Source organism: Macrotis lagotis, chromosome X (genome assembly GCF_037893015.1).
Source record: "Macrotis lagotis isolate mMagLag1 chromosome X, bilby.v1.9.chrom.fasta, whole genome shotgun sequence".
Lineage (NCBI taxonomy): Eukaryota > Metazoa > Chordata > Mammalia > Peramelemorphia > Peramelidae > Macrotis > Macrotis lagotis.
In genome coordinates this window covers 476,253,823-476,263,701 of record NC_133666.1, presented here as the reverse complement: position 1 = coordinate 476,263,701, position 9,879 = coordinate 476,253,823, and positions in this window count along the sequence as shown.

Here is a 9,879-nt window from a genome sequence, read left to right as displayed (position 1 = left end):
GTTTATTTTGCAGACTGCAACTTTGCTGAAGTTCTTAATTTTCTCAATTAGTGTCTGTTGATTCCATAGGATATTCTAAGTCAGTCACCAAGTCATTAGCAAATAGGGATGGTTCTCTGATTTTATTGAATAATAGTGGGTCTCCGGTACATTTTCATTACATTTTGAGGGGAATACTTCTAGTGTATGTTATTACATTTGATGTTTGTTTTGGGATTAGTTACTGCTATATTAAAATATATAAATTTTATATCATATATAAATATATCCATATGCATCTCTTCTATATAGTTTTTAGGTGTTTTTGTATAAGTGAAGATTATATTTTGTAAAAGACTTTCTGTGCATCTATTGAAATAATTATGTAGTTTTAGATGATTTAATTTCAATGTGATTATTCAGGTGAAATCCTTCTGCCCCTATAATTTCAAATCATATTTAAATCTCTGGTTTATCTCCAAGTTGGTTATATTAAATTTTGGGGTATATTACTGTAGTCTGTTTAATAATATTTTTCTTCTAATTTTATATCAACATTCATTAAAGATATATACAATTCTTTGTATTTTATCATTTTATAGTTTAGATTTATTATTTTTTTGGGGGGGGGTTGGAAGCCAATGGGGTTAAGTGACTTTTCCAAAGTCACACAGCTAAGCAATTACTATCTGTCCGACTCCGTATTTGAACTCAGGTCCTCCTGACTTCAGGGCTGGTGCTCTATCTACTATGCCACCTAGTGGTCCCATAAATTTTTGTTTCATAAAGTTTGTTTGGATACAGTCATTTACTAATAGTTGGTTTCAATAATAGCATATATGGTACTATTCTTTAAGCATTTTATACATTTTCTCTGTCATAAATCTAAGAGGGTTGGTAAAGTTTCTCTTTTACTTTTACAGTTCTTTAAGATTACTTAATGTTCTTTATGGTTTATTTTATTTGTTATCTCTAATCTGTATTTTTCTTTTAAGTTTCATATATCTCAGTATTTTTTAAGCAAAGTTCTCTTTCTCAAATGCTAATTTCATTATGTCAATTTGATTAATAAGAATATGTTATTGACTTTAAATTAGGGTGCATATGTTTCAGAGTAAATTTTGAAATTTAATAATTTGTGACCAAAACACACTATCCATTCTTTAGAGTTGTTCCTATTTTATATCCAAGCTCATTTCCTCATTGATATATACAACCTTCATACTTGACAAACCTACAGAAGTAAAAACCACAAAATTAGAATTAGACCTAATGATAATCAAAAAATTCAATGAGAAATGAATAATTGTGAATGAATTCTTCCTCTATAAAATGGATTAAAGCAAAACTCTAGCAAAGCTAGAGTGAAGGCAGGGTAACTTTCCAATGTAACTATAGTTGGGACACATGTAGACTTCAAGTCTCTTTTTATGGAAATGTACTCACAGAAGTTTCCCCTAAATAAAATCCAAAATTGTGGTTTTGCAAGTCTCAGAGAGTGGCATCAGGTAAGACTAAGAAACAGGGGGATGCTGGAGACATCAAAATGTATTAGTTCTAGTTCAGAGTTCTAAGTTTCTGTTTTGATATTCCTGAGATGACCTAAAAGATTGAGGACTATTAACAACAAAGATCCAGGGGAAAGAGCAAATTACCTCAAATTCATCAGGAAATAGATTCTGGTGAACACAAAGCCCCATAAAATATGTTGCGCTTGTAATTTTCATTTGTTTTTTTTGTAGTTTTTCAATTGTGCCTCATTCTTTGTGTCCCTACTTGGGGTTTCCTTTGCAGAGATATGAGAATGGTGTGTTGTTTCCTTCTCTAGCACATTTTACAGATACGGAAACTGAGAGTGTTGTATCTGTGAGGCCAGATTTGAACCCACATGACTCCAAATTTAATAGTTGATTCACAGAGTTGCTTAGCTTCTCAAATTTATGCAGTATAATAAATGAGTAAATTTTAGAAAAATTATGCACCAGTATAAAAATGAATCATGGACAATAGCAAGATTCCACAAAAGTGGAAACAACTAAATCTACAATTAAATGAAGAAAACTTCCCCAATATATTAGAATCGGAGAACAAAGTAAAGATAGAAAGAATCCACCTATCATCTGAAAGGAACCCAAAATGAAGACCAAAAAAATTACTAAAATCCAATTTCCTTGCATCAAATTAAAAAACAAAAAATGAATTGCATTAATCTAGAAAGAAGTAGCACAGAAGCAATGAAAGTCAGGATAACATAAAGATCTCACAAATTCTATCATAAAGAGAGGAAATCTTAGAATAAGATAACTTATCCTGTGAAATTGAATATAATTCAATTGGAAGGAAGGAATGGAAGGAAGTCCTGGAAAACTGAACTTTGCAACATTTTTATGTGAAAACCAGATCTGAGTAGGAACTTTGAAACATAATTACAAGAGCGTAGAGAAACAGAGAAAGAAAAATTGAACTATTTTCAAGGACCTCTATGAGATCATAGTCATAACATTCTAATGAATAAATTACTTCAGAACATGTCTTAAAAGGTTTAAATGAGAAAAATGGAATCATGGGGGTATATTGATTCTGTTGTGAGCATTTAAAAATTGGAAAGAGAAGAAATGGTAAAAGTAATGAAGTATTGTAGAAAGAGAGAAGAGAGTACATTTTGCTATTTCTTTTTTATTTTTTGCAAGGCAATGGGGTTAAGTGGCTTGCCCAAGGCCAAACAGCTAGGTAATTATTAAGGAGGTTGGATTTGAACTCAGGTACTCCTGACTCCAGGGCCAGTGCTCTATCTACTGCTTCACCAAGCCGCACCCCTTTTGCCATTTCTTAAAATTGGTGTGAGTGAAAAGAATATAGAATCATTGAAGATGGAAGGTGGCAATGATCAGATCAACCTAGCTGTTTATCTTAAAGGTGCCTTTAGTTCTCATGGATTGTTTTTCCCTTTGAATCTCTATTTGCAATTTTTGTGGGATTTTTTTTTTTTGTTCTTTCTTTTAGGATTGTCTAAAGTTACCATAATTTGTTTTTATACTGATTGATAGTTTATGTGATTTACTCAATTTCTCCACACTGAATACACATACATATATACCAATACACTCACATTGGTTGTTATCCTTTGTTCTCAAAGAAACCAAAATCATATCACTATGTTAGAATCAAATTGTAGTGTGTCTAATTTTAGCTGATCAGATCAATATTAACTTTATCACAAGTTGTGCTCCATTTGTTCATGTGAACATTTTGTGTGGATTCTCTAAATATCATTCATTTACTTTGAGCTACTTCACTTCTGCTTTGCTCAAAGTGTTAAAGCACCTTCTACAATAAGGACATGCAAACATACAGGCACTGTGCCAGTATCTTTCATGTCACACAATCACTTCCAAAGTTCTTAAGAAATATTCTGAAAGCTTGCACTGTGTGAATTCTCCACAACATAATCTTTTTAGCATACTTAGGTTTGACTTTCAAACAACATGACTGACACATTGGAATCGTATTCTCTCTAGTCGAGTTTGAATGTTTGGCAGTTTAGTTTGAGAAATGACCTCATTGTATGGTATCTCATTCAGCCAAGTGATCTTCAGAATCTTTCTAAGACAATCAAGTGGAAATAATTCAGTTTCCTGGCCTGGCAGAAGCATTCTGTTCAGGCTTCGAAGGGATACAATAATGAGGTCAGCCCAATGGCTCTGTAAACTTTTAGTTTCTTAATCTAATATCTCTTCTCTCCCAGATTTATCTTCAGAATTTCTCAAACACAGTTAGCTCTTGCAGTGTGTGGGTCAAACTAATTATAAATGTGTATATCCCTTGAATGTTTCCCAAGGTAAGTGAACTTACCCACAACATTGACAACTTCTCCATTTGTTATGACTGATGGTTCCACATACTGATGGTGTGGTGCTGACTGATGGAGTACCTGTATTTTCTCAGTGTTATTAGGTCAAAATTTGCACAAGCAACACAGAATTGATCCATGGTTACATTTCAGTTTCAGGTGCTACATCAAGTGCACAAACATTTTCAAACAAACTATAATATTTCCACATTCCCTGCAGTTTAGTCTTGAATGGTTTCCTTTAAAGCAGAAGAGTTTGCCATCAGTATGATAGCTGACCTAGATGCCATTTGTTCTCATTGAAGGCATTTGGCGATATGACTGAAAACATGCTAAAACACATGAGTATAAACACACAGACTTGTTTCACTCTATCGGTGACTGTGAAAACATTAGGGCATCATCCAATGTCCAGAGACTAGGCAAGCTTACCATCATGAAACTGACATGCCTTACTTAAAACTTTTTCTGAACAACCAAATTTTAGCATGCTTTGTCACAAGCCCTCACTACTGATAGTATCAAAGGCCTTGGTCATCTCTATAAATATTTTGAACAGATATCTGTTTTGCTCCTGGCATTTTTCTTGGAATTTATCAGGCAGCAAACACCATAATGACAGTTGCTCTATTCCTTCTGATGTCACATTTACTATCAGTTAGATGATCCTCTTCCAATTGAAGTATCAGTCTAGTAAGAAGGACTCTGGTAAGAATCCTGCAGCAATAATCAAGAGAGAGTTCCCCCCCCCCCCATGATTGCCAAGGGATTATTTCCTTTACCTTTGTAGAGGTATCCTTGAACTCCTAGGCTGGTATGTGGCTCAGTGAATAGAATACTGAGCTTGGAAACAGGAAGATTCAAATCTAGCTTTAGATTCCTACTAGTTGTATTGTGATGGGCAAGTCACTTAATCCTGTTGTTTCAATTTGTCACATGTAAAATGAACTGGAAAAGGAAAACCACTCTACATACAAAAAACAGTAGACTGCATGAATTCATCAACCTGACATGGAAATAAACTCATATGGGTTAAGAAGAAATATGATAACAAATAAGAAAAAGACACAAGCAAAATAATTTCCATGATTTGGAAGAGAATTTCAAAGGGGAAGAATAAAAAAGAACAAGAATCTAAGGATGTACTTTTAACAAATTGGGTAATTCTGGAATAAATGATATAACATGAATTTAATATTATTTTACTCAAAAGAATGAAATTAAGAGAATCCCAGAGAGTATAAATTGAATTAGAATGAAGGCAATAAAACCAAGAAAGCAACAATAAAAGGAAAAACTACTTTTAAAAACAACTTTCATCAATAGAATGGTAAAATAAAAGAACCTATGATATTAGAAGTGATTGACTCAATATGAAGAGAAATGCATTTTTTAGGATGACAATTTGTATTTTCACTTTGTTCTTGACTAAGTTTATTTTTAATTCCCCCCCATCATTTTTTAATGGGGGGAGTTGAATAGGAAGAATGATAAGAAAAAATGATATCAGAGGAGGGCCATTTAAACATTTTAAAAAGTGAACAAGAGACAGAAGTTCAGAAGAAATCAGAGAAGAAGCAAGACAATTTTAAATGGAATGTGTATTCTAAGCTTTAGAAAAAAGAATAATATGAAATGAAAATTCACAGTTTCATATAGAAGGCTCTTTTTGAGCTTTAGTTCTATCTATAGAAATGTTCTTTTATTCTGTTTAAGCACAGAATTTTTTTTTTTTAAATTCAGGATTCTACTGTCTCCCTGTTTTTTTTTCATGCATTTTCCCCTACACAGGATACCTTCCATCTGAATCTTTCATAAAGTTTTAACCATTCCTAAAAATTATCCTTGACATTTGTTTAATCAATAAAAAATTCCTGGATTCTTCTTTGTCTATATTATCTCTCCTTTCTCTAAACTGATATTTTACCACAGGAATTAGATGACTCTGGAGGAGAAAGTAAGACTGGTGACTTTGAAGACCACTATCTCACCTAAATCCATTTCATGTGACTGTCTTGGCATCACCTCCCTGATGTCATGGTCTTCTTCAAGGATGAAGGACAAGAAGAAACTTCTATTGTATTATCATGAAATTTAATTTTAAAAAATTGTTATTTTTTTAATTTCCATGCAATGGTAGTTTTCAACATTCATCTTTTTATTAACTATTGAGTTTCATATTTCTCGACCACCTTCTCTTGCCTCCCCATTTCCTATGGAAGCTACAACCTGATATAGGCTATTAATATACAAGCTTGTTTAACAGATTCCTTTATTAAACATGTTGTGAAAGAAGAATGAAAACTAATGGGGAAACACAAGGGAGAAAAAAGAAAAAAAATAAAGAAGTTTTAAAAACTTAACATAAAATGCTTTTCCTTACCACAGGTTTCCTCTCCTCTCTCCACCCCCCACCTCCAGGATGTGTATGACATTTTCTATAACAGGTCTTTCAGGATTGTACTTGATCTGAACTGTTGAGAGGAGTTGCATGCATCAAATTTGATCTTTTCACAATATTGCTGTTGATATTTACAAGGTTCTCCTGATTCTGCTAACTTCACTCAGCATCATTCAAACTTTCAATTTTGAAATTAAAGTCTAGTGCTCTAAATTTTGGCTTAGCTATTTCCCACATGTATTTTTGTTTCTTTGTTTGACCTTGGTTATAAATTGCAACTGAGACCCACACCATGCTGTTTATTTTTTACTAACTGCCATATCATATAATATAGTTTGAAAAGTGCTAAATAGAAATATTTTCTGGAGACATCATAGGTCCTTTGGCAAAATAATTGTCTGTTTTCCTGATATTCTATTTTGACAATATTCTTAATGTATTTGCTAATCAGATTGGGCTGATAGGTGTCACAATACATAGTGTCAGGTCTGGAAGAATCATCTTTCTGTATTGAAATCTAACCTCAGACACTTATTAGCTCTGGAGATCCTGGGCAAGTCCTTTAATTATATTTGCTTTGTTTCCTCATCCATAAAATGAGCTGGAGAAGGAAATAGTAAACCACTTCAATTTTCTTTGCCAAGAGAATTTCAATTGGCATTATGAAGAGTTTGACACAATTGAAATGATTGAGCAACAATAACAATAACAAATCAGAGGATATTCTTCTAGTCAGGGTCTTCTAAGTAACTTAATTTCTGTCAATATTTTTTTAAAAAACAGCTATATGGAAAGCATGTTTCAAAATAATTCTTCTAATTAAATGTTACATTTTTTATACATTAAAACATTATTCTGTAGTAATCAAAGTTTTTGCAAAACTGACAAAGGAGCCTATGCCACAAAAAAGGTTAAGATCCTCTGTTCTAGGTCTACAATATGGAAAGCTAATGATTATGAATATTTAAAAATACTGTTATGGGAGCAACAACTACATTAAGAATTCACTCCCTTTTACAAGAGTCACACTGTATGAAAGGAATCAAAATGGAAAGATCTAATCAAACAATTATTTAATTTGTCTCCACTTACATAATAAAAGTTAATTATACAAGCACTGTAGGGGGTGAGTTAGCATACTTATAATTTTATGAAGCATTTCTGTTTTGTCCAGGAAATATCAGCCTTCTGTCCTAATGGGGAATATTCTATATTTATGGTTCACTGAAAGAACAAAAGCACTTTAATTGAGTTGATATACAAAACTCTTTCCTTTTAAAATACCCCAAAAGTAATTGAATGCATTTTGTATTTGACTAGAACCATTCCTCCATATTAATTTAATTATTCCCTTCCATACAATCATATTCTAACAGTTCTAACAACACTTGATATTAGCTTTCTTTGTCATTAAGTTAAATGAACTTTCCTTTACTTCAAGTTAATTTTCTTTTGTTGTATACTTTCACCATTGGGTTATATCAAATGTTATAGAAAATTTTTGTCCTTCCCTTCCTCCCTCCCATCCTTCCTTTCTTCTTCCTTCCTTCCTTCCTTCCTTCCTTCCTTCCTTCCTTCCTTCCTTCCTTCCTTCCTTCCTTCCTTCCTTCCTTCCTTTTCTTCTTTCTAGGTATTCCTATCTCACTCAGGCTGAAAGTACAGAGACCATTTATGTGATCCTTACAAAAACTTTGACTTTCCCCATTTTTGACCTATGGTTTGCCACTTCTTTGGAGGTTTGGTGCACATTAATCCTTTGTGTTCCCCACATTGATGAAAGATTTAGCACAGAGACTGTATTGCCTTAACCTACTGCATCTTAGAATATCAAAACTCAAACAATTCAATAGCCTTAGATTTCCTGATAGCAAGGATTATAAAAATAAAGTACGGAATTTGAGTCTCATTTTAACAGATGTTTCCTGTGCAGTCCAGGCCTTGCCTTTGCAAAGGCTTTTTTCCCCCTCCTTCATGTCTAGATTCTGACTTAATAGTGGATTATTCCCAAACCAAGTCCTGTCTTTGAACCAGGTTTTATCAGGGTTCAGACTTTGTTTAGGGTAGAGATTCTCCCCACTGGTTTGCTATCTAGCTGCCAGTACCTCTGTTATTATTAAGCTATCAAGACCTGGATTGCAATGAGGCTAAAAGCCTCCTGCTGGCTTTCCCGGCTCTATGGCCTCCTGCTTTCCCTTTTCTCCCAAAGAGACACACCTTCACAGAAGATCTTTCACAGTTAAAACTTCTTTGAATCTTCTCTTTTTCTTGGTGGGATCTGTAATGTGAATGTCAGATTAGAGGCTTTATTTATCATTGGTAGGGAAAGACTCCATGAGCATGCTAGCTTCGCAATGCCATCTTGGCTCCCACCCGGAAGTCAATCAACATAATTTATAATAAGGTGGAATTATAATAAGATGGAATTAAGACAAATATTGCACCCTCAAATTTCACAGGGTCTTCATTAAAGGCTGTTGTCCACAAAAAGTAGATTGAAATGAGTTGAGAAAATGAGTAAATCATTTTATAGTACAGGATATTTCAAAACAATTTACTCAGAATTCTTTGGAGTACTTTGGTGATCAACTTTCGTCATACAAGTTTGCAGATTAATACAAAAATAAGTAAGAAATTTGGAATGTATTTAATTGATAAACTCTCAAAAATCATGTTATCTTCATTTCCCAGAAATTTTAATGTTTTTTCTTTAATGTACTTAAATTAGAGGAACTCTGTTTTTCCAAATTCTAATTCTAAGTAATTGAGAAGTATTGTGCCTCTTTATTATATGAAGCCATGCTTGGATTTTCTAAAGTCAGAAAGCTCCTGGAAATTCATTGTTATATTTTTTTTCTGATAAAGTCACTCAATCATATAAATTTTTGGATATTTCTATATAATAATATTAATGTGTGATCTTCTGAACTTCTGTGGAAAATAAGTGATTCCTGTAAATTTGTCAATATTTTTTCCTCATCATAAGATTATTGATACTCACCATTTTAGTTCTGAGTGAGCTTAGAGTTCCTCAAGTATGCCTGCTTCCCCATTTTATAAATGAAGAGAAATATAAGATAAGTATAATGAAGTAAGTTCATCTAGTCTAACCTCCATCTATGGTCATCTAAATCAAACTTAAAACTGTCTAGTGAGAGAGCTCATTCCTTCCAGAGCTATCCCATTCCATTTTGGATCATTTTGACTGCTAGGAAGCTTTTTCTTATATCAAATTGTGGTTTAACTCTCACCTCCCAATATTCTATATTTTTCTCCTTCTAGCAAATTTTCCTACTTCTACCTACTAGAACCAATCACTACAAGATAACAAATTATCTGAAAAATGGTATAATATACACTGTAAATCTTATCCTTGTCACATATTAGGTACCTTAGGAGACAGGTAGAGAAAAAAAATGTAGGTGAGGAAGCAAGTATTTATATATCTGCTATGTACCATTGATTAGAAAGTAATTTGAAAATATTAAAATAATGCAAGTTATTTTTATTTGTGCCATTTTAAGAAATAAAGGAAATTAAGTAAGTCTATCACTTTCCTGCTCAAAAACATTCAAACTACATTACTTTCAGATCAATATTTATGAACCTTTACAAATAAATTATTATCTAACTGTTCCATTTTACTTCATAC